Source organism: Dermochelys coriacea, chromosome 3 (assembly GCF_009764565.3).
Source record: "Dermochelys coriacea isolate rDerCor1 chromosome 3, rDerCor1.pri.v4, whole genome shotgun sequence".
Taxonomy (NCBI): domain Eukaryota; kingdom Metazoa; phylum Chordata; order Testudines; family Dermochelyidae; genus Dermochelys; species Dermochelys coriacea.
Window position 1 is genome coordinate 20,023,595 of NC_050070.1, and position 27,660 is coordinate 20,051,254.

General features: G+C 42.7%; 1 long non-coding RNA gene across 1 annotated transcript; it reads right to left on the bottom strand.

Moving 5' to 3' along the window:
- Positions 1 to 549: 549 nt before the first annotated feature.
- On the bottom strand, positions 550 to 20,625 carry LOC122459618. The gene is made up of 3 exons (XR_006280423.1): positions 20,482 to 20,625; positions 4,110 to 4,116; positions 550 to 562 (listed from the first exon to the last, which is right to left on the bottom strand). It is a non-coding gene; the product is annotated as an uncharacterized LOC122459618 (long non-coding RNA).
- Between the last annotated feature and the right edge of the window lie 7,035 nt (positions 20,626 to 27,660).

A 27,660-nucleotide genomic window follows, 5' to 3' on the forward strand; every position in this document is an offset into this window, starting at 1 on the left:
ATGAGCAAATGAACAATCTCCTTGTTGAATAATCTCCCTTATCCTTCCTCTCTCCTTCCCGTTTTACCATCACTGCAGTCCACCAGGTCCATTATTAAATTGTAAGCTCTTCAGGGCGAGAATAATATCTGTGTGTTTGTACTATCAAAAGTCCAACACTTGGGCATGTAAAATTCAGGCAGCACGACTCACTGCAGGATCTATCATCATATTGGACTAGATGACCTCCTGACGTCCCTTCCAACCCTGATATTCTATGATCATGACCATCTCCATGTCTCTCTCACGTGATGTCCTTGGAGCTAGGATTCACAATGTGACAGAGAGACTGCCGAGATTCATCAAGCCCTTGAATCATTACTCCTTCCTGCTTCTCCACGTGGGCACCAATGATACTGCCAAGAATGACCTTCTTGGATCACTGCAGTGGATCACTGCAGACTACGTGGCTCTGGGAAGAAGGATAAAGGAGTTTGAGGTGCAAGTGGTGTTTTCGTCCATCCTCCCCGAGGAAGAAAAAGGCCTGGGTAGAGACCGTCGAATCGTGGAAGTCAACAAATGGCTATGCAGGTGATGTTGGAGAGAAGGCTTTGGATTCTTTGACCATGGGACGGTGTTCCAAGAAGGAGGAGTGCTAGGCAGAGACGGGCTCCACCTAACGAAGAGAAGGAAGAGCATCTTCGCAAGCAGGCTGGCTAACCTAGTGAGGAGGGCTTTAAATTAGGTTCACCAGGGGAAGGAGACCAAAGCCCTGAGGTAAGTGGGGATGTGGGATACTGAGAGGAAGCACAAGCAGGAGACCATGAAAGGGGAGGGTTCCTGCCTCATACTAAGAAAGCAGGACAAATAGCAAGTTACCTCAAGTGCCTATACACAAATGCAAAAAGCCTGAGAAACAAGCAGAGAGAACTGGAAGTCCTGGCACAGTCAAGGAATTATGATGTGATTGGAATAACAGAGACTTGGTGGGATAACTCACATGACTGGAGTACTGTCATGGATGGATATAAACTGTTCAGGAAGGACAGGAAGGTGGGGGAGTTGCATTGTATGTAAGCGAGCAGTATGGCTGCTCACAGCTCCGGTATGAAACTGCAGAAAAACCTAGTGTCTCTGGATTAAGTTTAGAAGTGTGAGCAACAAGGGTGATGTCGTGGTGAAAGTCTGCTATAGACCACCGGATCAGGGGGATGAGGTGGACGAGGCTTTCTTCCGGTAACTAATGGAAGTTACTAGATCGCAGGCCCTGGTTCTTATGGGAGACTTCAATCACCCTGATATCTCCTGGTAGAGCAATACAGCGGTGCACAGACAATCCAGGAAGTTTTTGGAAAGTATAGGGGACAATTTCCTGGTGCAAGTGCTGGAGGAACAAACTAGGGGTAGAGCTCTTCTTGACCTGCTGCTCACAAACTGGGAAGAATTAGTAGAGGAAGCAAAAGTGGATGGGAACCTGGGAGGCAGTGACCATGAGATGGTTGAGTTCAGGATCCTGACACAAGGAAGAAAGGAGAGCAGTAGAATACGGACCTTGGACTTCAAAAAAGCAGACTTTGACAACCTCAGGGAACTGATGGGCAGGATCCCCTGGGAGAATAACATGAGGGGGAAAGGAGTCCAGGAGAGCTGGCTGTATTTTAAAGAATTCTTATTGAGGTTACAGGGACAAACCATCCCAATGTGTAGAAAGAATAGTAAATATGGCAGGCGACCAGCTTGGCCTAACAGTGAAATCCTTGCTGATCTTAAACACAAAAAAGAAGCTTACAAGAAGTGGAAGATCGGACAAATGACCAGGGAGGAGTATAAAAATATTGCTCGGGCATGCAGGAGAGAAATCAGGAAGGCCAAATCACAAATGGAGTTGCAGCTAGCAAGAGATGTTAAGAGTAACAAGAAGGGTTTCCTCAGGTATGTTAGCAACAAGAAGAAAGTCAAGGAAAGTGTGGGCCCCTTACTGAATGAGGGAGGCAACCTAGTGACAGAGGATGTGGAAAAAGCTAATGTACTCAGTGCTTTTTTTGCCTAGGTCTTCACGAAAAAGGTCAGCTCCCAGACTGCTGCACTGGGCAGCACAGAATGGGGAGGAGGTGACCAGCCCTCTGTGGAGAAAGAAGTGGTTCGGGACTATTTAGAAAAGCAGGACGAGCACAAGTCCATGGGACCGGATGCACTGCTAAAGGAGTTGGTGGATATGATTGCAGAGCCATTGGACATTATCTTTGAAAACTCATGGTGATCGTGGGAGGTCTCGGATGACTGAAAAAAGGCTAACGTAGTTCCCATCTTTAAAAAAGGGAAAAAGGAGGATCCTGGAAACTACAGGCCAGTCAGCCTCACCTCAGTCCCTGGAAAAATCATGGAGCAGGTCCTCAAGGAATCAATTCTGAAGCACTTAGAGGAGAAGAAAGTGATCAGGAACAGTCAGCATGGATTCACCAACAGCAAGTCATGCCTAACTAATGTAATTGCCTTCTATGATGAGATAACTGGCTCTGTGGATGAGGGGAAAGCAGTGGATGTGTTGTTCCTTGACTTTAGCAAAGATTTTGACACGGTCTCCCACAGTATTCTTGCCAGAAACTTAAAGAATTATGGGCTGGATGAATGGACTATAAGGTGGATAGAAAGCTGGCTAGATTGTCGGGCTCAACAGGTAGTGATCAATGGCTCCATGTCCAGTTGGCAGTCGGTAGCATGTGGAGTGCCCCAAGGGTTGGTCCTCGGGCCGGTTTTGTTCAATATCTTCATTAATGATCTGGAGGATGGTGTGGATTGCACCCTCAGCAAGTTTGCAGATGACACTAAACTGGGAGGAGAGGTAGATACGCTGGAGGTTAGGGATAGGATACACAGGGATGTAGACAAATTCAAGGATTGTGCCAAAAGAAATGTGATGAGGTTCAACAAGGACAAGTGCAGAGTCCTGCACTTAGGACGGAAGAATCCCATGCACTGCTACAGACTAGGGACCGAATGGCTAGGCAGCAGTTGTACAGAAGAGGACCTAGGGATTACAGTGGACGAGAAGCTGAATATGAGTCAACAGTGTGCCGTTGTTGCCAAGAAGGCCAATGGCATTTTGGGATGTATAAGTAGGGGCACTGCCAGCAGGTCGAGGGACGTGATCATTCCCCTCTATTCGACATTGGTGAGGTCTCATCTGGAGTACTGTGTCCAGTTTTGGGCCCCACATTACAAGAAGGATATTGAAAAATTGGAAAACGTCAAGTGGAGGGCAACAAAAATGATTAGGGGACTGGAACACATGACTTATGAAGAGAGGCTGAGGGAACTGGGATTGTTTAGTCTGTGGAAGAGAAGAATGAGGGGGGATTTGATAGCTGCTTTCAACTACCTGAAAGGGGGTTCCAAAGAGCATGGATCTAGACTGTTCTCAGTGGTAGCAGATGACAGAACGAGGAGTAATGGTCTCAAGTTGCAGTGGGACAGGTTTAGGTTGGATATTTGGAAAACCTTTTTCACTAGGAGGGTGGTGAAACACTGGAATGCGTTACCTAGGGAGGTGGTGGAATCTCCTTCCTTAGAAGTTTTTAAGGTCAGGCTTGACAAAGCCCTGGCTGGGATGATTTAGTTGGGGATTGGTTCTGCTTTGAGCAGGGGGTTGGACTAGATGACCTCCTGAGGTCCCTTCCAACCCTGATATTCTATGATTCTGTGATTCTATGACAGCTTGGTGATCTGCCCCATGAGTGAAATGCACATAGACACAAAGACCATGACTCTGCAATTGGATTTGTAAAGATATACCCTATGGCTACTGTGGGTCTGATTTTGTCAGGTTTGGGCCAGAACAGCAATGCAAATTATAAATTGATGCTAACAAAGTCACAACACGGAGACACACACACAGATTATTCTAACCCAACCATTTCCATTAGCACTGCATTAATAGCCCTAAGTCAGTGTTTCTAACTATTTCATGGTCATTACATTTCTGAAATTAAAATAGACCACAGCCTTTAAAGAACATCATAAACATTTTAAAGAATAAATATGGACACCAATAAATGTATGGGATTAGATTTATTGAGGAAGAGCTGGTACTGCCACATAGAACATTATGCTGTTAAAATGAGTGCAAGTACGTCTAAACTGCTGAATATTAATATGGATTTCAGTGACTTAATCTGTGCTTTCAGCTACTTCTTTAAATACAGCCATCAGGTCTGCAAGAGAATAAGAAGCAATTTTGCAGGTGTTCCCTTTAAATGTGTCTGCTCTGCCCCAGTCCTAACATCTCTGTTCTGCAGCCATTTCACAACACTGAATAGGTTAAGGCCTAGGATTTTCATCTGTGGAGAGGGAGGCAGCTCTTTTTGGGGAGGGAACGTCTATATGAGGGAAGGAGGCAGGCTGAACATGGAGGGAAGGCCTTAGAGGAATGAGCATCCCCACAAAACAATCTGGTGAAAAAAATACAGAGCTAGACCATTTTACTAGAAGTCTTTTCACAATGCAGAACAATCGCACCCTTTAAAGTGTGCTTGGGTTCACCCGATTGCATGAAGCTGGAAATTGCTGGAGCAACACGGTTGACCCAAGAAGTGAGGGTACATTGTTCCAGGGATAGTATTATCTCTGGCATGATTCTTTTCCCCCTGGGCTCACTCTCAAATTTTTCCTCCTCTCCACTTGTACATCCCTGGCCCAATGGGGTCCAGAGCAAAGAAAAAAAACCCAAGAGCACTGAGAGGGCTGAGAGAATAATAATAATACCTAGCTTTTATAACTGATTGTACAAAGGAGAGCAGTACCATTATTCCCATTTTAAAGATGGGGAAAGCGAGGCACAGAATGGGGACATGACTTCCCCAAAGAGACCCAGCAGATCAATGACTGAGCAAGAAACAAAACGTAGGCCTCCTGAGTCCCAGTACAGTGCTCTAACCACTAGGCAGCACTGCTTAGATGTTTATAGGTGACGGGGTGTGGGACAGTTGGAGGAGGTTTTTTTTATTCTATGTTATAATTGTAGCACCAAGTAGTTTCTTCATTTTGTTTCTGTTACTATTTGTAACCCCTTCCTCCCTCCCTCCCTCAGCTTTCTTTACAATCAGGGATTAGCTCCTGCCGGGAAATTCTTCCTAAACCTACAAGTAAGTATATAAATGAATGATCAACAACAATATTATATTTCATTAGTCTTTGCCCTTTCCTGCACACAAAGCAACTAATAAATAAGTTACAGAATGTAATCCTCATAGACACAGCCTCCAGCACTTCTCATTTGGAGTCTCACTCATCAAAGAGCAGTTTACAATGGGGCATGAGTTCAGGTCATGGTCCAGGGGAGAAGGGTTCCTCTTCATACAGACAGATGAGAAAGTTGTTCCATGGCTGCTGATTCAGTGAGAAAAATAGATTAAGATTCTCAGTTATTTTCATATTCTGAAATGTGTTGTCAGATGCCTGATTTTAGGCAAGCAATACTCCTTTCCTGTAGCTATGTAAACATTTGTATGGAGGGGAAACTGCTGAATTCTGCAGTGTTTTCTTAAATTACCATTACATACAAATAAAACGAGGGCCAGCATCTCATCTGCTGTAAATCAGCAGAGCTACATCAATATACATCAGCTGAGGATTTGGCCCATAAGCTTATACAAAGCAGAGCAGTAAAAAAAGTACTCTTCCCCTCTACTAAATAAAAATACACCATCCAGAGCTTTGTTCCTTTGCTTCAGATGCTTTCACACTACTCAAAATCTCATTTTTCTGCCAGTTTTTGTTTGGGTTTTTTGCTTTGAAACATACATGCAGCCAACTGCTGCTCAAGAAATTTTACCCATGAAATTTCAGGTGAAATCAAGATGTTGGCCACATTTGTAATATTTCCTTTATGTTTTGTACGAGAGGGGAGAGAAGAATTTATGCTGCTACTGCTGCTACAGCCCCTTTTTAGTTCTTTCCAAGTTCTCTTTTCCAAAATATGGTGGATATTGACTCTCCAGGCCTTTTCACGTTATGCGGCCATTTAGAACCCTTCTAGAGTGGGTGCACAGTGTATATGGAATGCTGCTACCAGTGTAAGTAAGTGGAAAATTCTGATTTGGAAACATTTTACCCCTACCTTGTACTCAATATGCATTGGAGTGCACACCCACACCAGCTGCAAGATAGTGCAAAATCAGGCCCTGTATCTGATTTTACCATTACATTGGGAACTAAACTTGATCAAGAATGTATATAGTCATGTAAACACATAAATGGGGAGACAATCCATTGCCATATTATATTTGTTTTACTCCAGATTTGCGGATCAAAACCAGCATCTATCTTAGTCCTTTATCAGGAACATCCCTAGGTTTTATTCCAGAATAGGATTCAATTCAGTGTATCTTCATGTTGTTGGGCTTCCTCCACCCACCCCTTAGCCCTACATTTTTAGTTCAAAGGAACACCTAGGAGTGTCACTTTTATTGTTTTGGGGCCAGATCCTCACCTGATACAAACCCACAAGTTCCACTGAATTAAATGTAGCTAAACTGATTTACAGCCAGGGAGGATCTGGCCTGTTATATTTTTGCTGGCACAACTAAATATGATAGTTAAATGTCATTCCAGAATCATCCAAATAGTGCCAGTTATCCTCACTTCTGACAAGCTGAAGAAAAGTTTGTTCATTCCTCCTATGCAAGAAAAATGACTGAATACCATCATTGGAGTCTGTATTCCTGCTTTGTTTTATGCACAGGGTGTTATGTTTTTGAATAGGGAGTTCACTTGCAAAACCAACTGCACTTGCAATTCATACAGGTAATGACACACATGACATCATCTCTCATGGCCAAGCTCCCAAATCAAACTGTTCTCCATTGCTGTATAGAATACCTCCCATCAGAAAGCCACCCCACCCCTCATCACTCTTGACTGCATAGACGCCTTTTGATTTCAGTGCTAAACACGGCTTTGCCAGCTGGTTCATCGTATTTTTGAGTATATATAATACTATGCAGTTCCCTGTATTTGTACAAACTTTTCTGTTGCTTTTTAACTTGCGTCCATTTCATAGGCATTCATCAACTTACTTGCAGAATTCCAGACTGGCTGCTAACCTAATACTCTTCATCTTGTGATGTTACTAATTTTGTTCTTCTGACTCCCCAGGGCTTGTGATTTGCATATGGTTGACAATTTATATATGTGTTTCTGTACCATGTTAGGGCTTAAATCTGTTTGGAGTCGTTTGTATGCAAGGAGAATTAGTTAACATCTAACTCTCAATCTTATAATTATAGATGAATGAGTACATGAGTAACCATGCTCACCTCAGGCTTTCTGAACCAGCAGAATAATTAACCAAGCACCTGAGGCACACTTGCCTGAAGAAGGAGGTATCTCCAGAAACATAATGCAACAGATCTGGGAGGCATTGAGGCTATCTAGCCTAGCTGGGGGAAAAAATGTTTTTCCCTCTTCAGTTAGAATGACACTTGGATTCTATCTAATTACTTCTTTTTCTCTTAGATCTTAATCACTTGTATCATGTTGTACAGAAAAGAACCTCTCTTTCAAATAGTATTGAAGATCATAGGGTAACAAGATAAGGAATGGTCTTGTTGTCTGGACTATTGTCCCACAGAGATAGGAACATGAAAGAATAGCCCCATTGAGGCTTCTCTCCCTGCCAGTAGTGAAATTAGTAGGACAGGACTGAGACACAATTACATGACGCAAGGTTTCAAGTGATGCTTTGTAGGTTTTAGCTGTTCCATGAGTGACCAGAGGGTTTGAGTCTGCAGATCTGGCAATATTGCACCTTTCATGAGCAATAAATCCATTAAAAGCACCAAGCAGCTTACCTGTAAATTGTTTTGTGTCACTCACTCTGTCCTTCGCTAGAGGTCAGGTTTAGAAGAAGAGAGAATTTTATTAACAAGGGATAGAAAAAGAGAATGTGAACCACCCCCTCCCTAAATTATTGTACAATAAAATCCTAAATATATATGTATATTTCCAATAGTAAGGAACATCTTTGTGACTTCAATCAAAGGCGGAAGGACATTAACAAAAAACATTGAGTGTATTTTATGTGTCAACATCGGCTTCATGAAGAGCTCTCATAACTCACAAGTGTAGTTTACATCACATAGCTGACAGCCTATCAAGGCCCCTAAGGTGTGATATTAGCCTTTCAATTATGTAGCAAAGACCAAAACAAAACAAAACAAAAATAGCAGTAGCAGCAGTATGAGATGAAGATCACTTCTTTTTCATGGATACAACAGATTGGCCATGAGGAACCAGGAACAAGAAAGGCCTGCCCATGGGAGGCATTGCGTCTGATGTACTAAATCCATGTGCTGAAGACAATAGCCACTGTTGACTTCTGTCACAGTTAAAGGGCTAGTTACAGCTCTGTGCCCTTTCTGGTCTCTCTGAATGTGTTTCCCCTCAGGTCTTGGGCCACTTGATCTTACCTGTCTCAAGGTAGAATCTCGCCATTCTTTCACCCTTAAACTCAGACCCAGGTACTCTATCCTGTGTATATTAGCCACCTAGCACTCTGCAGATGCAGCTGGGCTTTGAGCATTTGCCTTTCCTCCCATTGGAAGCCGGTAATCAGTGCCACTGAGAAACAGCCTCCTTGAAACAAAGTATTTTTATTTAGCAGTCAGAACAAATGAACCAACCAAACAAACAAAAACAGAGTGAAAGGATTTCAAAACAACAAACAACTTTTATTCACATCTGTCTTACCTAAGGTAAGATTTGATTTACCTAAGGCACTACCACCCCATAAGGGTGACCTGGACATGTGTAGCTCTTTCTGACACACAGTCAGGTTCCTGTGTCTGACCATCTCTTCCAGTCTGGTTCTCTCTGCCCCGCTTGAGAGTGTCTATGTCTATGTCTTTTTATCAATCACCTTGGTCCTCCCACATTCTTTCTCACCCCCTGCCCCCTACACACACACAGTTCTGTCCAGGAGGTTGAGCGAGTACCACTAAGACTACTCACTCGGGCGTTGTCTCTTAACGAACTTTAACTGGAAGTTGTTAGGCAACTATTAGAAGGGGCCTGCTCCTCCTTCACATTGATAGGTAGGCTCTGCTACCCAGACAGACCCCAAGAGTGAAATATCCATTCCATGTGGTACAGAAACATTATGCTAGTGGCAAATCTGGGGTGTACTGAAAACTAAAAATTACAAGTTGTCACTTTAAATCCAAAGGGTTTTGCTGGTACAGCTTTCAGACAAGGTGGCATTGACGGAAGCATGAGATCTAGATACTCCGTAGGCAGTCAGCAAAGAGCCAGCCTAGAGCAAGGTGAGATAAGTTGTTCCTCTTAGTCTTAGGGAGCAGCCTATATTGTCTCTTTTTGGTTCTTATGTTAAACTTCTGGATGGTCAGAAATAAAAGAAACAAAGTACCCATAAGTTATAACGTTCCAGAAAGTCTGTTAGGTTTTTAATCTAACTTCTTTATCGCTACACCATGAACATAGCAACCATTAAAGAACACTTCTATATTTGAAACTTAATTTTGGTAAATCACAGTTCCCTCACACACCATTAGAATCAGGATTAGAACCCTGGTTCTTCAGTTTTAAAATCATAGGCATCTTTTACGGGAGCTGGTAGAGAGCTCTTGTAGCTTGGGTAACTAATAGGCCCCATATTCTTTCTTTGGGTAAGGCACTAGACAGCATCATTACGTATTTGTTCATCCACACAAAAAAATAGTGTAGTACACTGATATACAACAGCTCCACGAAAAAAAGGCAAACAAGCACAGTGACAGCATCCATCACAGACTTTCTTCTGGGAGCGGAAGAACCTTTCCCTCACACTGGCCCAACTATTCCAGACTATGCAGGGTAACAGTGCATAGCCCTATGGCTTTTGTCGCACTGCTGTCAATGGTAGAGCACCCATATTCTTGTTTGCTGGGAAGGTGAGAACCACAAGGGGGAGAGGGCTGCTGGTGTGGCTCAAGAAGATGGGGCAATATGGAATTTCTTTCACCTCAATTTCATAACTTACTATAGCATTTGTTATCTTAAGCCTTACCTTAGATGACAGTACAAGGCCTGGTCTACAGTATGCGGTTATTTTGGAATTAGCCGAGTTATTTTGAAATAAAACTGATTCTGTCCAAATGACCAAACCGTTTTTTTTTTATTTAAAGGGTTCTTTAATCCAATTTCTGTACTCCACCTCGGCAAGTGGAGTAGCGCTAAAATCGAGATTGCAGTTCTGGGTTACAGGTAATGTGGACGCAATTTGACGTTATTGGCCTCCGGGAGCTATCCCAGAATGCTCTCTTGTGTCTGCTTTGGACAACATTCTCAACTCCAATGCACTAGCAAGATAGGCAGTAAAAGCCCCGGGAACTTTTCAATTTCATTTCCTGTTTGATCACCATCAGCACAGGTGACCATCAGCACAGTCCACCATCACAGGCGACCATGGACAGTTCACCATCACAAGAGACCACGCAGTCCCGGATTCACAGATGAGTTCCAGCATGATCCGAACGGGAGGTACTGGATCTCATTGCATGTTGGGGAGATGAATCTGTAATGGCAGAACTACGTTCCAAAAAAAGAAACGCAGATATGTACGCTAAAGTCTCCAGGGCCATGATGGAAAGAGACTACTCCAGGGACACACAGCAGTGTTGTACAAAAATCAAGGAGCTCAGGCAAACATACCAAAAAGCCAGGGAGGCGAACAGGCGCTCTGGGTCCCAGCCCCATACATGCCGCTTCAACCATGAGCTGCATGAGCTACGTGGGGAATCCATTTTCCTCCCTAGCCAGGAACTATTCTTAACACTGGACCCAATAGACTTCCCCACTCCCAATGCAGGCTCCCAGACATTACCCTGGAGAAGCCACTTCTGGTGAGTCAGAGTCTGATTGGAGCCAAGCAGTGGGGGGTGGGAGGAAACCCAGCCATGCTGGCCTGTTTGTGTTTAGTTTAAAGGGCTCATCCCTGCTCAGAGCCTCATCGGAGCCACGTGGTAGGTGTGGGGTGGGGAGTGGAGGGGTGGTGTGTGAAGCGATCATCCCAGAGAGCCTGAAGGCCCTCCTTTTATATGGCAAACCCACCAGGCATTGCTTGCTATGGGAAAGGGGGCCTGACAGTTTGAAAGCATTGATATGAATGCAGAAGAATCAGAACCCCGTGTGCCCCTAGGGCTTCCCATGCCTGCCTGCAAGCTGAATTCTGTTCCCCGGCCGTGTGTGATAGCTTACTCACATCAAAGTGGCAGACACTTCAGTATAAGAGGCAAAATGAGACCTTGTACAGAAAGAATATGTGCTGTGTACTGTGAATTGCCTGTTTCACTGAGAAAGTGTCCCCTTTGTTCTCTAAAATGTATCTTTTAAAATACTACCCTCCCTTTTTCTCCTCCCACAGGTGCAAATGTTTCAGCGTGTCCCCTATCTACTCTGTCCCACAGGCTGGTCCAGATTAGAAGGTGGAAAAAATGAACTAGGGATGACATGTTCGCCGAGCTCATGCAGTCCTCCCACACTGATAGGGACCAGCTGAATGTGTGGAGACAAACAATTGCAGAGTCCCTTAAAGCGTCGAATGAACACGAAGAGAGTAGGGATGCACGCTATGAGAGCAGGCAGGATGCTATGCTCAAGCTCATGGGGGAGCAAACTGACATGATCCTCTGTATGGTAGTTCTAATGAGGGAAAGGCAGCAAGACCACAGACTGCCACTGCAGTCCCTGTATAACCGCCCACCCTCCCTCCTCCCCAAGTTCCATAGCCTCAGATGCCCAAGAACACAGGGTGGGGGAGGCTATGGGAACCCACACATTCAATCCCAGAGGACTGCACAAGCAGCAGAAAGCTGGCATATCCAAAATTTTGATTTGGTTTATGGACTTGTCCTTCCCTCCTCCTCTACCCCCCTTCCCCAGTATACCCCCCTCCCTCCCATTCTAGCTTCTCATTTCTCTCAATGTGTTGTGCAACAAATAATAAAGAACTATTTTTAAACAATTGTGACTTTATTTCCTTTCATATGTATATAGGGGGTGTGTAACTGCAAGAGAAACAAACACAACTATCACACCGTACCCTGACCAGTCATGAAACTGGCTTTCAAAGCTTCTCTGATGCGCAGCATGCCCTGCTGCACTCTTCTAATCACCCTGTTGTCTGGCTTAGTGAAATTGGCCGCCAGGTGAGTTGCCTCACCCTCCCACCCCATCATAAACTTACTCTCACAGATATTGTTGGAGCACACAAGAAGCAGCAATTACAATTGGAATAGTGGTTGTGCTGAGATCTAACTGAGTCAGTAAACTGCACCAGCGCACTTTCAAATGTCCAAAAGCACATTCTACCTCCATTCTGCCCTTGCTCAACCTATAGTTGAACATCTCCTTACTACTGTCCAGGGTGGTTATGTACGGCTTCATGAGCCATGGCATTAAGGGGTAGGCTGGGTCCCTGAGGATAATTATAGGCATTTCAGCATCCCCATCGGTAATTTTCTGGTCTGGGAAGTACATCCCTTCCTGCAGCTGTTCAAACAGACCAGAGTTCCTGATGATGCGAGCGTCATGCACCATTCCCGGCCATCCCACGTTGATGTCGGTGAAACATCCCTTGTGATCCACCAGTGCTTGCAGCACCATGGAAAAGTACCCTTTGTGGTTTATGTACTGGCCATCCCGGTGTGCCAGGGTCAAGATCGGGATATGCATTCCATCTATCGCCCCGCCGCAGTTAGGGAACACCAGCGCATTAAAGCCATCCACAATGATCTGCACATTTCCCATAGTCACTATCCTTGATAGCAGCTGGTCAATGATTGCGTTGGCTACTTGCAGCACAGCAGCCCCCACAGTAGGTTTGCCACTCTAAACTGATTCCCGACTGACTGATAGCTGTCTGGCGTTGCAAGCTTCCACAGGGCTATGGCCACTCGCTTCTCAACTGTGAGGGCTGCTCTCATTTTGGTGTCTTTGTGCTTCAGAGCAGGGGACAGCAAGTCACAAAGTTCCATGAAAGTGGCCCTATGCATACAAAAGTTTCACAGCCGCTGGGAATCATCCCATACCTGCAACACAATGCGGTCCCAGCAGTCTGTGCTTGTTTCCCAGGCCCAGAATCAGCGTTCCACGGCATGAACCTGGCACAACGTCATCATGATCTCCCAGTCGCCACATGCCATGCTTCTAGGAATGTCTGTGTCCCTGCGCTCATCACTATCGTAGTCACGCTGTCGTCACTTCCTCGCCCAATTTTGCATGTACTGCAAGAACTGCTGGATAATGCGTGAGGTATTTACAATGGTCAAAACTGCGGTGAAGATCTGAGCAGGCTCCATGCTTGCTACGCTATGGCTCCTGCACGGGTAATCCTGGAAAAAGGGTGTGAAACGTAAGAGAGCAGAGTGGCAGTGGAAGAGGTGCTGTTCGGTTCAAGATAGCCCAAAAAAGGTGGGAAATGGTTGTCTTCTGTAGCTTTCAAGGAGGTGGGAGACCAGGACAGACAACATGGAGAAGATAGCGCGGCAAGAGCAGGAGAGCAGAGTTGGCGGTGGAAGCTGTGCTGCTTGGTCCATGATGGCTGAGCAGAGTTGGCAGCGGAAGCAGTAGATGAGGAAGGGAAAGACGAGAGGAAATGCGAGGTGGATTCATAGTACCAGGAGAGAAGCAGTGCACCGTACTGCACTGTCTGCTGAAAGCAGGATGCAAAATGATTGCCTGTCGTAGCTTTCATGGCGGGAGGAGCGACTGATGACACACACCCAGAAACACTCGCTAGAATGTTTTTGCCCCATCATGCACTGGGCGATTAACCCAGAATTCCAATTGGCAGTGGGGACTGCAGGAACTGTGGGTTAGCTACTCACAGTGCACCGTTCTGACATTCGATGCTAGCCTCGGTACTGTGGACATACTCCACCGAATTTGCATGCTTTAGTGGGGACACACAAGACCGAATGTATAAAATCACTTCCAAAAATTTGAATAGAATAATTTTGAAATAATAATTTCGTACTGTAGACGTACCCCAAGTGTAGGCTTGTGTAGCTACAGGTGCAAGAGAAAAGCAGGTTGTGACCACACCACAGGGAAAGGCACACTGCTAAATATAGTGTGCATGGGGGATGCACAGATTGGACACATAGACAGGCACATAGGGTACATACCCTAAGGTTCTGGCATATCTTTACTCTACATAACTAAACAGTGCCTCGCCTCCTACACTGCCATTTATATCCGCACCATGTGCAGTGTATGTACTCTATATGCTGCTTTAAGTGTAGACATCGCCTTATTGTCACGGTCAACAATAGATTACAAGGGGGTTGGAGGGTGAGAGAGACAGAGGGAGTCAGACAGGCCTGTGGCACTCTATCTTACATGCCTTTTATACAGATTTAATACCTCACGATAATATGTATAAACATTGTGCGCCTATCTGTGGACATTCGCCCACCAATGAAATGAATGAGGCTGTGGGAGTTTCTACACATTTCATTGGCAGCAGCCACTACTTTGTTCAGCCAGATGGATGAATACTATGTGAAATATGAATCAGGTCCTTAGAAAAGAATGTAGGCACATACTCCTGAAGTTGCCCTAGTATTAACCAGGTGAATCCACAAGGGTCCAATCCACATTCAATCCAACCACCTTTAGTTTACATATGTTCAGTTTAATTAGCACACACACATCTATTTAAATTATTGATGGGACATAATTAAGAAGAAGTATGGGAGATAAATGTGCTACTTAGTCTTAGCTCAACCTTGTGCAAGGGTTTAAGGGAAGTGTTATATGTTGCAATAAATATTATGTTTAGGGCAACATAAGCAAGACAAAGTTAAAGTGGCTGTTTTAATTTTGGTTTCCTTTGCTGCTCATTTAGAAATTTAAATGTAACTTCCTTTTATTGTATACCTGTAAGAAAATGAATCTGGTATGGAATCAGATAGATTGATCAATCTATCCCATCTTCATTGCTATGGTGTCCCCTCACCCACTATTAACAGGTAGGTCCCCAGGAAGTTAAATTTTCAATTAAAAAAGAGCAGTGTTAACAACTTTAAGCTAGAACTTGCAAGGCAGTGAACATCTACAGCTGCTGTTCATGGCAGTGGATTTGCAGGTGTTCAGCAATAGCCCAGCACATTTTAGGATTCAACCCTTCCTGAACCTGTCAGGACAATGAACAATGGTTTGAAATTTCCTTTATAGCTGTTTATTTGAGGCTGAAATATATAAATGAGTAAGCATTAGATACAGTGGGCCAGATTTTCAGCTGAAGTGAATTGGTCTTCCCTCATTTGAGACCTGTACAATATGCCATACCTGAGATTATACAGGTAAATGATGTAAAGAGAAAGTAGCAGAGGGGTACAACCAGTCCATGTTACACTGGTAGTTGGCTATCAGGCTGGCATCTGGGTCAATAAATCAACTTGTAAACATTCTCCATTGCTAATTGCTATTGCTTCAAGGCTATTAGCAATGCAATATTTGATTTAATTGTATAATAAATTCAAAGTTCAATAAATAAAGGCTTTAAGAATAAACTTTAAGGTCTTTTATTAACTTTAAGCTATGAATACAGCTTTTAACCATTAATTTTGTTTCTATTTAAATGAAAATGACTAGAGAAGAAAAAACATCACCCATGTAATAGGAATGGCAAACATGTCTATCAGAATATACAGCAAACAGCACAGAGGCACCTTCACAGCACTGCCTGTTTTCTCTGAACTGTCTGGGTTGTTTTAGTATCGTTTATCAATCACATCATGCCACTCTGACTGAATCTAATTAAGAGCAGATAAACAAGGGTGTTTTGTCTTTTCCTACTTTGTGCATAACTTCAGAGAGCTTTACCCAAAATATGGTTCCTGCTGGCTAGCTGAGAAATTTGTACAAGCTTTTAATCCAGACACTTCCTGATGTACTTTATGGATTTTCAACCATTCAAATGACCTTCTGTAACTTACTTTTCATAGTGTGTTACGCATCTCCTTCTATCCCCGTTCTACACAGTCTGCTAGGGGACTTAGTCTTTTACTTCAAGAGGTAAAGACTTATGGTCTTAACTCTGGAGTTTCTGGGCTCCATTCCTGGTGATGACCAAGATCATGATCTTTCCAGCTCCACTCAACACATCGACAAAGAGAGGATATCTACAGCATATTTGTAAATCTCCCTTTAAAAGAGTGCCTCTGGGCAATTACATGTAGTAACAGATGCAGATACACCTACCATCCCACACTTTTAACAAGTTTCAGAGTGGTAGCCATGTTAGTCTGTTTCAGCAAAAACAATGAGGATTTTTGTGGCACCTTAAAGACTAACAAATTTATTAGAGCATAAGGTTTCGTGGGGTAAAACCCACCTCATCAAATGTATGGACTGAAAATTACAGTAGGCAGGTATAAATATACAGCACAAGAAAAGATGGGAGGTGCCTTACCAAGTTGGGGGTCAATGATTCAATCAGGATGGATCTGGCCCATATTTATGCCTGCCTCCTGTATATTACTGAAATAATTCTTAGTGTAATTCAGCTAGTCTTTTATTTACAGAATTACAGGAATTATAGATGGATAGGACCTGTTGGGTATCTTTGTTCCAATGCACAGTTTGAGTTTGTGTTGCATTTTCACAGATTACTTTTTTTTGCGGCTGCCCATAGTTACAGCTAAAGTAATTAAGTGCCTCACCCTCATCTCTAATGTAGATAAGAATTTCTTGACTCTGTAGGATGCAGCTTCCAGTTAATTTTAGAACGAGATTGATTCAAGCACCTTCCAACTTCATGAAAAACAATCACTTCAGTGGAAAGATCCTATCAATCACAGTAAGATTTTCATGCTTATTTAGCTAGCTTGTAATTAAAGGCAGCTAAAAATATGCATGAATGGCAAGTTTATTTATTTTTATATAGCTCACCTCCTTCACTGGGAAAACACAAGTCCCATCAATCAAACAGTTGGTAACTGAAGTCATTATAACAAAAATTAAGGCAATTATATATGAATGAATATTAATGAAGCTCCCAGTCAAAATCAGGGTCAGTTCTTAACATTGAATAAAAATGTAGAGAATTCCTCTCTCCAATTTAATCTTTTGTAAAATAACCAGTAAAGAAAAGGACACACCTTTTGTATTAAGCTAACATACTGAGATCATAGTTTTAATGAAGTTAATAGCACTTTTCTGTGGCATGGTGTAGAGTGATGTGTTAATTAATATTGTTCTGCAGCAAAATGACTTCCAGTAGCCACTGTGTCTATTATTAAAGGGAAAATAATGGTGTAACATAAGGAATAGCTCAATGAATGAGACCAGACTGTTTTATAATCCTACACTCATGCACCCAGAGCCTTCCCACACCAATTCCTGTATTCCCCATAACAAGAACACTTTCTATTTCCCCCAGCCATGTCCAACTGCAACCCAGCTAATGAGGGAGGGGAAGTCCATTAAGATGTCTTACATTTATGGTATTCTTGTAAGACCAAAAGATCCTGGATCACTTTATAAGATGTAGGTCCCACCCTGCCCCTGCTGCAGCAGTGTACCCGTGAGGGAACAGAATGTAGATAATTACCCCCCAACCATGAACCCACTAGGTGGCATCAAGGCAAAATACTAAACAACCACTTCAAAGAGCAGTAGGGAGAATGACAGCTCCTGCACTTGTCGGTATGGTGACCCCAAGGGGACATGGTCTGCAATCCAAGGAACATGACTAGCCTCCTAGTTGACCAGTAGAATTCTTACTCTGCAGCACACATTATTTTCGGGAGACACCCAACCGAGTGGACCTCCACTGGGCACATGACCTCCTTTTGCCATTGCCTGTCATGAGTCTTCCTGCTATACCCTAATAGGGATGTTCAAGTAATTATACAAGGGTCTGCAGAACTATGTTTTACCTCAGCTCCCCAGCATGACTCCTACTGTTATGAGAAAGAATTTCACTTTATCTCTTCAGGAATCCCCTCGGCCCCTACAAAAATGCATGCAGCTTGGAGGTGGCTTATGACAGCACTTTAACAGAGCAGAGCTACACAGCACAATGGTGTATAACAGGAAGTTTAGAATCCTCTGTATCCAAAGAAAACTGCATGACTGATTTAGGGAGATACTTCACCCAGCTCATGATATAGTTCTCAAACTTGCAGATCTATATCTATATGAAAAATTGCCAGCCACAAGTGTCAAACTCTTGTCTTTCATCAACAATAAGATGTTCCCTCACAGCTTGGTTCAGATGTTTTTGGCTGTAGTTTTCATCTGAAGCGAAAGATAGTAGCACTAATACTAATGATAACTTACCTTTGCAAACCTTCTTTCATCTTTCTCTCAGTTCAATTATTTAAAAACAATTAGGGAATGTTTTATCCACCACTAAAATGCAGCCAGCTCTGGGGTGAAATGTGGCTATGTTCAGAACACAAAGAAGAATACTGGGCCTGAGTTTGAAATAATTTACACCAGATTTACATGTTTGCCTAACTCCATGTCTTAGATGGAGTCACTGTTATGCAAATTTACCTTGGAGTGAGAAAGATCAGATTCAAACTCATTATTAGTTATTACTATAAATGTAGGGGGGATTTATGTAGTCAAAACATAATCACGCAAGTTGGTGTTTATTCAAGATACAGGAGTGAACAAAATAATTGTTTAACTTGTTGAACAGTACTCCTTCACTAGTCTGGGATTACCTTAAACCCCAGCTATAGCAACAGATAGCTGCAACATGCAGTTAAAGAACAAAGAATTATACTTCTATAAAAGAATCCATGGGCAGAGAGACGTTTTATTGATTGAAAATTGCTGAATCTGAAATCTGAAAAATCTGAAAATCTCCAGAATAGGGCTGGAAGGGACTTCAAGAAGTCATATAGTCCAGCTCCTTGCACCGAAGCAGGACCAACAAACCTAGACTATCCCTGATATCTACTTGTCCAACCTGTTCTTAAAAACCTCCAATGATGGGTTGTCCACAACCTCCCCTGGAAACCTATTCCAGCACTTAATTACCCTTATAGCTAGAAATTTTTGCTAATATCTAATCTACATTTCCTGTGCTGAAGATTAAGTCCATTACCAGTTGTCCTAATTTCACTGGACATGGAGAAAAATTGATCACTATCTTCTTTCCCATTAAGATATTTGAAGACTGTTACTCAGTCCCTCCTCAGTTTTCTTTTCTCAAGACTAAACAAGGGCATTTTTTCATCTTTCTAATCTTTCTTCATAGGTTAGGTTTTTAAAAAACATTTTAGCATTTTTGTTGCTCTCCTTTGGACTCTCTTCACTTTGCCCACATCTTTCCTAAAGTGTGGTGCCCACAGTTGGACACAGTTCATCAGCTGAGGCCTCACCAGTGCCAAGTATAACAGAACAATTACCTCCTGTGTCCTACACATGACACTTGTTAATATACTTTTGAATGGTATTAACCTTTTTCACAATTGCATCATATTGTTGACATATTTAATTTGTGACCCGCTATATCTCCAGATCCTTTTCAGCTGTACTACCACCCAGCCAATTATTCCCCATTTTGTAGTTGTGTATTTGATTTTTTTCCCTAAGTTTAGTAGTTTAAACCGATTTATTTGAATTTCATCGTGTTGATTTCAAACCAATTATCTAATTTGTAAGACTCGTTTTGAGTTCTAATTCTGTTCTTCAAAGTGCTTGCAACTCCTCCCAGCCTGGTATCATTCACAAATGTTATACAGATACTGTCCACTCCATTTTCCAAGTCATTAATAAAAATATTGACTAGTACCGGACTAGCGCCGAGCCCTGCGGGGCCCCACTAGATATGCCCTCCAAGTTTGACAGTGATTGATAACCTGGGAATTGCTCAACCTTGCCTGGTGACTCAGCAATGCCCACCAGACATGCCTGGACTTATGTTCTCCAAGCACATGGACTAAGGGTATAAAAGAGAACACAGTGGCCTCATGCTTCACCTTTTGTCCTCCCCGCACCTATGCTGCAAGCAACAATAATGCTAAGAAGGCTCAAGACTCCAACAGAGGAGATTGGCCCAGGTTTCAAGGGTGAAACATGTGTATTGTGAACTGTAACATCCAGGGGGATGAGAAAACTCCTTGATCAAAATATTGCCTAGTGTCTTATACATTTAAGATGTAGATTGTGCACTTATTTTGCTTCTTTGGTAACCACTCTGACTTTTTGCCTATCACTTAAAATCTATCTTTTGTATTGAATACACTTGTTTTACTATGACAGGTTTCAGAGTAGCAGCCGTGTTAGTCTGTATTCGCAAAAAGAAAAGGAGTACTTGTGGCACCTTAGAGACTAACAAATTTATTAGAGCATACGCTTTCGTGAGCTACAGCTCACTTCATCGGATGCATCCGATGAAGTGAGCTGTAGCTCACGAAAGCGTATGCTCTAATAAATTTGTTAGTCTCTAAGGTGCCACAAGTACTCCTTTTCTTTTTGTTTTACTATTTATCTTTACCAGTGAATTTGCCTGAAGTGCTTGATAAATGTGCTCAGTTTTACAAAGGCTGGTGTATATTCACTTTCCATTGATGAAGTAGCAAACCAATTAATAAACTTGCATTGCTCAAGAAAGGGTCCTGAGAAGTGCAAGACAGTATATTCCTGAGGTATAAGGCTGGGAGCTGGGGGATTTGGCTGGTGCCTTTCTCAGAGGAGTAAAGTTCTGGAACAGCCTTCCAAAGAAAGCAGTGGGGGCAAAAGACATATCTGGCTTCAAGACTAAGCTTGATAAGTTTATGGAAGGGATGCTATGATGGGATAGCCTAATTTTGGCAATTAATTAATCTCGACTATTAGTGGTAGATATGCCCAAAGGCCTGTGATGGGATGTTAGATGTGGTGGGATCTGAGTTACTACAGAGAATTCTTTCCTGGGTGTCTGGCTGGTGAGTCTTTCCCACGTGCTCAGGGTTTAACTGAACACCATATTTGGGGTCAGGAAGGAATTTTTCTCCAGGGCAGATTGGCAGAGACACTGGGGGTTTTTCGCCTTCCTCTGCAGCGTGGAGTGTGGGTCACTTGCTGGAGGATTCCCTGCACCTTGAAGTCTTTAAACCACATTTGAGAACTTCAGTAGCTCAGACATAGGTCAGGGGTTTGTTACAGGAGTGGGTGGGTGAGATTCTGTGGCCTGCGTTGTGCAGGAGGTCAGACTAGACGATCATAATGGTCCCTTCTGACCTTAAAGTCTATGATTCTATGATTCATGCAATCTAGCTGGTTGTGGGGCTCCACATGCAGTTGTGCTGAGTGATAACAGCACTGGAGCCACTAGCAAAGTATTGTGAGAGACAGCTCAGGCTGGAGACTTAAGGGGGCACAGCAGTCCCACAATCTCAGGCTGCACCCCAGGGATCCTGTTACAGTGACTACAACGGGTCATAGTGAAAGGTGAACTGTTAGGCTGAAGGAAGATTACTAGTAGAGTTCCTCAGGAATCAGTCTTGGGACTAACCTTATTTAATATTTGTATTACTAACCTTGGCACAAAATGTGGGAGTGTGCCAATAAATGACACAAAGTTGGGAGTTATTGCCAATACAGAGAAGGACTGGGATATCATACAAGAAGATCTGGATGACCTTGTAAACTGGAGTAATATAAATGGGATGAAATTTAACAGTGCAAAGCCAAGCATTTAGGGATTAACTAAAAGAATTTTTGTTATAAACTGGGGACTTATCAGTTGAGAGTGACAGAGGAGGAGAAAGACCTGGGTGTACCGGTTGATCTCAGGATGACTATGAGCTGTTCATGTGATGCAGCCATGAAAAAGGCTAATGCAGTCTTAGGATGCATCAGGTGAGGAATTTCTAGTAGAGAGAAGAAAGTGTTCATACCATTATACAAGGCACTGGTGAAATCTCATCTAGAATACTGTCTGCATTTTTGGTCTCCCATGCTTAAGAAAGATTAATTCAAACTAGAACTGGTACAGAGAAGGTGCATTTCCAAGGAATGAAAAACCTACATTATGAGAGGAGATTCAAAGAGATTGACTTTTTTGACCTAACCAAAAGAAGGCTATGGGGAGATACGATTGCTGTCTATAAATACATCAGAGGAATAAAAACAAGGGAGGGAGAGGAGTTATTTAAATAAAATGCCAATGTGGACACAAGGGCAAATGGTTATATACAGGTCATCGACAAGTTTAGGCTTGAAATTAGGCTAAGGTTCCTAACCACCAGAGGAGTGAAGTTCTGGAACAGCCTTCCAAAAGAAGCAGTGGGGGGGAAAAAATCTAACTGGCTTCAAGACTGAGCTTGATAAGTTTATGGTGGGGGGTGGTATGATGAGGTTGCCTACAATGGCATGTGGCCCATCGGTGACTGCCAGTACCAAAAGTACCCAACTGTTGGAGACAGGATACTGTATGGAGAGGAAAGGAGTACTTGTGGCACCTTAGAGACTAACAAATTTATTAGAGCATAAGCTTTCATGAGCTACAGCTCACTTCATAGCTGTAGCTCACGAAAGCTTATGCTCTAATAAATTTGTTAGTCTCTAAGGTGCCACAAGTACTCCTTTTCTTTTTGCGAATACAGACTAACACGGCTGCTACTCTGAAACCTGTATGGAGAGGGTATGAGTTATTACAGAGAATTCTTTGCCAGGTATCTGCCTGGCAGGCTTCCCCACATGCTCTGGGTCTAATTTATTGCCATATTTAGGCTCAGGAAGGAATTTTCCCCAGGTCAGATTGGCAGAGACCCTGGGTTTTTTTTCTCCTTCCTCTGCAACATGGGGCACAGGTCATTTGCAGGTTTATAGTACAGTAAATGAATTCTCTGTAACTGAAAGTCTTTAAACCATAATTTGAGAACTTCAGTAACTCAGCCAGAGATTAGGATTCTATTTCAGGAGTGGGTAAGGTTCCTGCAATGTGTAGGTCAGATTAGATGATCACAATGGTCTTTTCTGATCTTAAAATCTGTGAGTCTATGTGTCTGCAATTTCACAAGTCCCCCCCCCACCACAAATCGGTAGATTCATCAAAAGTGATCTTTTCCTACACTTAGTTTCAGTTTTAATGAATTGACATTATCCTGATTAAAAAAACATTTAATCAGAAATGTCCCAACAATCTTGAGTGTAAAAGACTATACAACAAGTAGGGAAACAGCAAATTCGAACACACATGCTTAATGACTGTTCCAGCCTGACATGTTTCCAAGAAACTCAGCTATGATAAATTTGATAAGATTATCAATTATTCTATAAAATATTTTGGTGCTTGAACTGGCAACTAGTTTTAGATCATTTAATTAACTTAAAATGTTATGTCTCTTGTTTCTTTGTTTTAAAAAATGGAATGTATACCATCACCATTTGATCTATTTGGAAACGCACACAGGATTTTGAACTTGTCCAACGGACTCCTTTTGCGATCTTAGCTTGGGTACTTAGTGATGCTGACTTTGTCTCAGTTTCCTTTTATGTAAAATGGCCTTAATAATTGTGATCTATTTTAGATATATGTTGTGAAGCTGTTTCCTTTAACATTTGTAAAGTGCTTTAGAATCATAGAATCACAGAATATCACAGTTGGAAGGGACCTCAGGAGGTCATCAAGTCCAACCCCCTGCTCAAAGCAGGACCAATCCCCAACTAAATCATCACAGCCAGGGCTTTGTCAAGCGTGCTCTTAAAAACTTCAAAGGAAGGAGATTCCACTACCTCCATATGTAACGCATTCCAGTGCTTCACCACACTCCTAGTGAAAAAGGTTTTCCTAATATCCAACCTAAACCTCCCCCACTGCAACTTGAGACCATTACTCTTCGTTCTGTCATTTGCTACCACTAAGAACAGTCTAGATCCATCCTCTTTGGAATACCCTTTCAGGTAGTTGAAAGCAGCTATCAAATCCCCCCCTCATTCTTCTCTTCCGCAGACTAAACAATCCCAGTTCCCTCAGCCTCACCTCATAAGTCATGTGTTCCAGTCCCCTAATCATTCTTGTTGCCCTCCGCTGGCCACTTTCCAATTTTTCCACATCCTTCTTGTAGTGTGGGGCCCAAAACTGGACACAGTACTCCAGATGAGGCCTCACCAATGTTGATCATGTCCCTCGATTTGCTGGCAATGCCCCAATTTATACATTCCAAAATGTCATTGGCCTTCTTGGCAACAAGGGCACACTGTTGACTCATATCCAGCTTCTCATCCACTGTAACCCCTAGGTCCTTTTCTGCAGAACTGCTGCCTAGCCATTTGGTCCCTAGTCTGTAGCGGTGCATGGGATTCTTCTGTCCTAAGTGCAGGACTCTGCACTTGTCCTTGTTGAACCTCATCACATTTCTTTTGGCCCAATCTTCTAATTTGTCTACGTCCCTGTGTATCCTATCCCTACCCTCCAGCATATCTACCTCTCCTCCCAGTTTAGTGTCACCTGCAAACTTTCTGAGAGTGCAATCCACGCCATCCTCCATACCATTAATGAAGATATTGAACAAAACCGGCCTCAGGACCAACCCTTGGGACACTCCACTTGATACCGGCTGCCAACTGGACATGGAGCCATTGATCACTAGCCATTGAGCCCGACAATCTAGCCAGCTTTCTATCCACCTTATAGTCCATTCATTCAGCCCATACTTCTTTAACTTGCTGGCAAGAATACTGTCGGAGACCGTATCAAAAGCTTTGCTAAAGTCAAGGACTAACACGTCCACTGCTTTCCCCTCATCCACACAGCCAGTTATCTCGTCATAGAAGGCAATTAGATTAATCAGGCATGAATTGCCCTTGTTGAATCCATGCTGACTGTTCCTGATCACTTTCCTCTCCTCTAAGTGCTTCAGAATTGATTCTTTGAGGACCTGCTCCATGATTTTTTCCAGGGACTGAGGTGAGGCTCACTTTCCAGTAGTTCCCTGGATCCTCCTTCTTCCCTTTTTTAAAGATGGGCACTACATTAGCCTTTTTCCAGTCATCCGGGACCTCCCACAATCACCATGACTTTTCAAACATAATGGCCAATGGCTCTGCAATCACATCCGCCAACTCCTGTAGGACTCTCAGATGCAGTGCATCCGGCCCCATGGACTTATGCACGTCCAGCTTTTCTAAATAGTCCCGAACCACTTCTTTCTCCACAGAGGGCTGGTCACCTCCTCTCCATGCTATGGTGCCCAGTGCAGTAGTCTGGAAGCTTACTTTAAGATAGTTGGAGAGAAAGTGCTATAAAACTCCTAAGCATTGTCATATGTAGACATGCAGGGACACATTGTTCTTGGCCCTTGAGTGCAGAATGCAGAAGGATGTACTTTCCTGTCTCATTATGTATTTTGGTCTTCTGTGAGTGCAGGGAATATATGTCAATCAGGGGAGGAAGGGGATGTGTAACAAATTTTTGTGCTGCAAACACACACATGGGCCCAGGTGGCAGATAAAGAGCACTATGCTGCTGGAAGGGCTGCCTTTGAGGAGACATGATAAACTGTGGTCCTATTAGGTTCTGCCTTTTTCACTTTAAGAACTTGTGGCATTTTTTCTCAAGGGAATGGAAGTTAGCATTGTTCAGATTCCAATTTGGAAGATTAAATTCTCTGTGTCCTTTCACTTAGTCATAGTATTCTTCACATTTCACAGATGGCTGCATGTCAGTGGTGGGTATAGTGCTCCTTTTATATATTTTGTAAAACACTTTTGGAACCCTCTGGATGAAAGGTACTAGAGAAACATAAGTCATCATCATCATCTGTTATAACTCAACTACAGCAAAGAGCTGAGAAACTAAACAATGCTGTTAGAGACCATCTTAATACTGATAAAGGAAAACAGTTGACATTTGCTGCAGGTAGTTTTACCTAGAGATGTCTCTCCATGTCTAAGAAAGATATAATCAGCTGTGTGAAGTCTGAGTGATCTCAGAGGAAATAGAGAGAACAGTCCTGTACAAGACTGAAGTATTTTTCTTCCATGCTTAGAAAGGGAGATAGCTTTTGAAGTACTAAAACAACCAATGGGACATACTGGCAGACACTGGTAAAGAGACTGCAGAAAAAAGTTGATCTGTCATAGAATATCAGGGTTGGAAAGGACCTCAAGAGACCATCTAGTCCAACCCCCTGCTCAAAGCAGGACAAATCCCCAATTTTTGCCCCAGATCCCTAAATTGCTCCCTCAAGGATTGAATTCACAACCATGGGTTTAACAGGCCAATGCTCAAACCACTGAACTATCCCTCCCCCCAAATAACCTTGCATCTTGCAGCTTCTGTATGCATAACAGCATAGTTGTAAATAGCACTGATACTGAGGTAATATTGGTATTTAATTCAACATAGAGAGCAAGAGAGAGTGGGGAGAAACAGATAAAGATCAAATTCATCCCTGCTATAACTCATTTGAAGTCATTAAAACTAAAGCATGGATGAACTTGGCCCATGTGCACATCAAAGTTTAGCAGCTATGAACAAAACTTAAGAAATATCTTTTGTACTGAGGAAGAGGAAACTTATAAAAATACATTTTGAGGGGAGAGAAACATTTTAAATATCTAGTCTATCTATCTGTGTAACATCATTACCCACTTGACACTTCATCTCTTGGGCAATTATTTTCTGAAAACTTAAATTTTCTCTAAATTTTAGCTGAAGGAGTGACTCATACTTTGTACTTCAAAACTCTGTTTCTGTGGATAGACTGTTTACTTAGCTCTACCTCAAAGATGGTTGCATTTCAGTGGCAGGTGGGTGTTTCCTGTAGAGTGTCAAGTTTTCCGGTTGTGTAGGTACTGTCCCTTTCATTCAATGGAGCTGCATCTGCTTACATAACAAACAGCTTGTTCCACTATCTCTGCTCTATTCAGGTTTGTCTATTCCACCCATCACTGTGGTATCTGGGATACTTCTGGATGAATGGTACCATAGGGTATAATTGTAAAGCGCTATTATTCTTTTCCCCATGGCCAAATTAACATTACCTGAGGCCCTAGCCATATTCTTTCACCTTTTTGTTGGTTAGCAGCAGGCTTCATTAAATAAATGGGACAGATCACAGCTCTGGGAACTGTTTCAAACAGTCTGCAGGTCCATATATCAGTTACAGGCCAGTCAAAAAATTTTCAAGATTTTTTTTTTTGCATACACAAGGAGTAGAAATGTTCTTGTTTAAAATGAAAGGTGAGATTCTGATCTCATCTTTAAAAAGAAAATGAGTACTTGTGGCACCTTAGAGACTAACAAATTTATTTGAGCATAAGCTTTCGTGAGCTACAGCTCACTTCATCGGATGCATTCAGTGGAAAATACAGTGGGGAGATGTATATACATAGAGAACATGAAACAATGGGGGTTACAGTGTGTATGGTAACGAGAGTGATCACTTAAGGTGAGCTATTACCAGCAAGAGAGCAGGGTGGAGGGGGGGAACCTTTTGTAGTGATAATCAAGGTGGGCCATTTCCAGCAGTTGACAAGAACGTGTGAGGAACAGTGTGTGTGTGGGGGGGGAATAAACATGGGGAAATACTTTTACTTTGTGTAATGATCCATCCACTCCCAGTCTTTATTCAAGCCTAAGTTAATTGTATCCAGTTTGCAAATTAATTCCAATTCAGCAGTCTCTCCTTGGAGTCTGTTTTTGAAGCTTTTTTGTTGAAGAATTGCCACTTT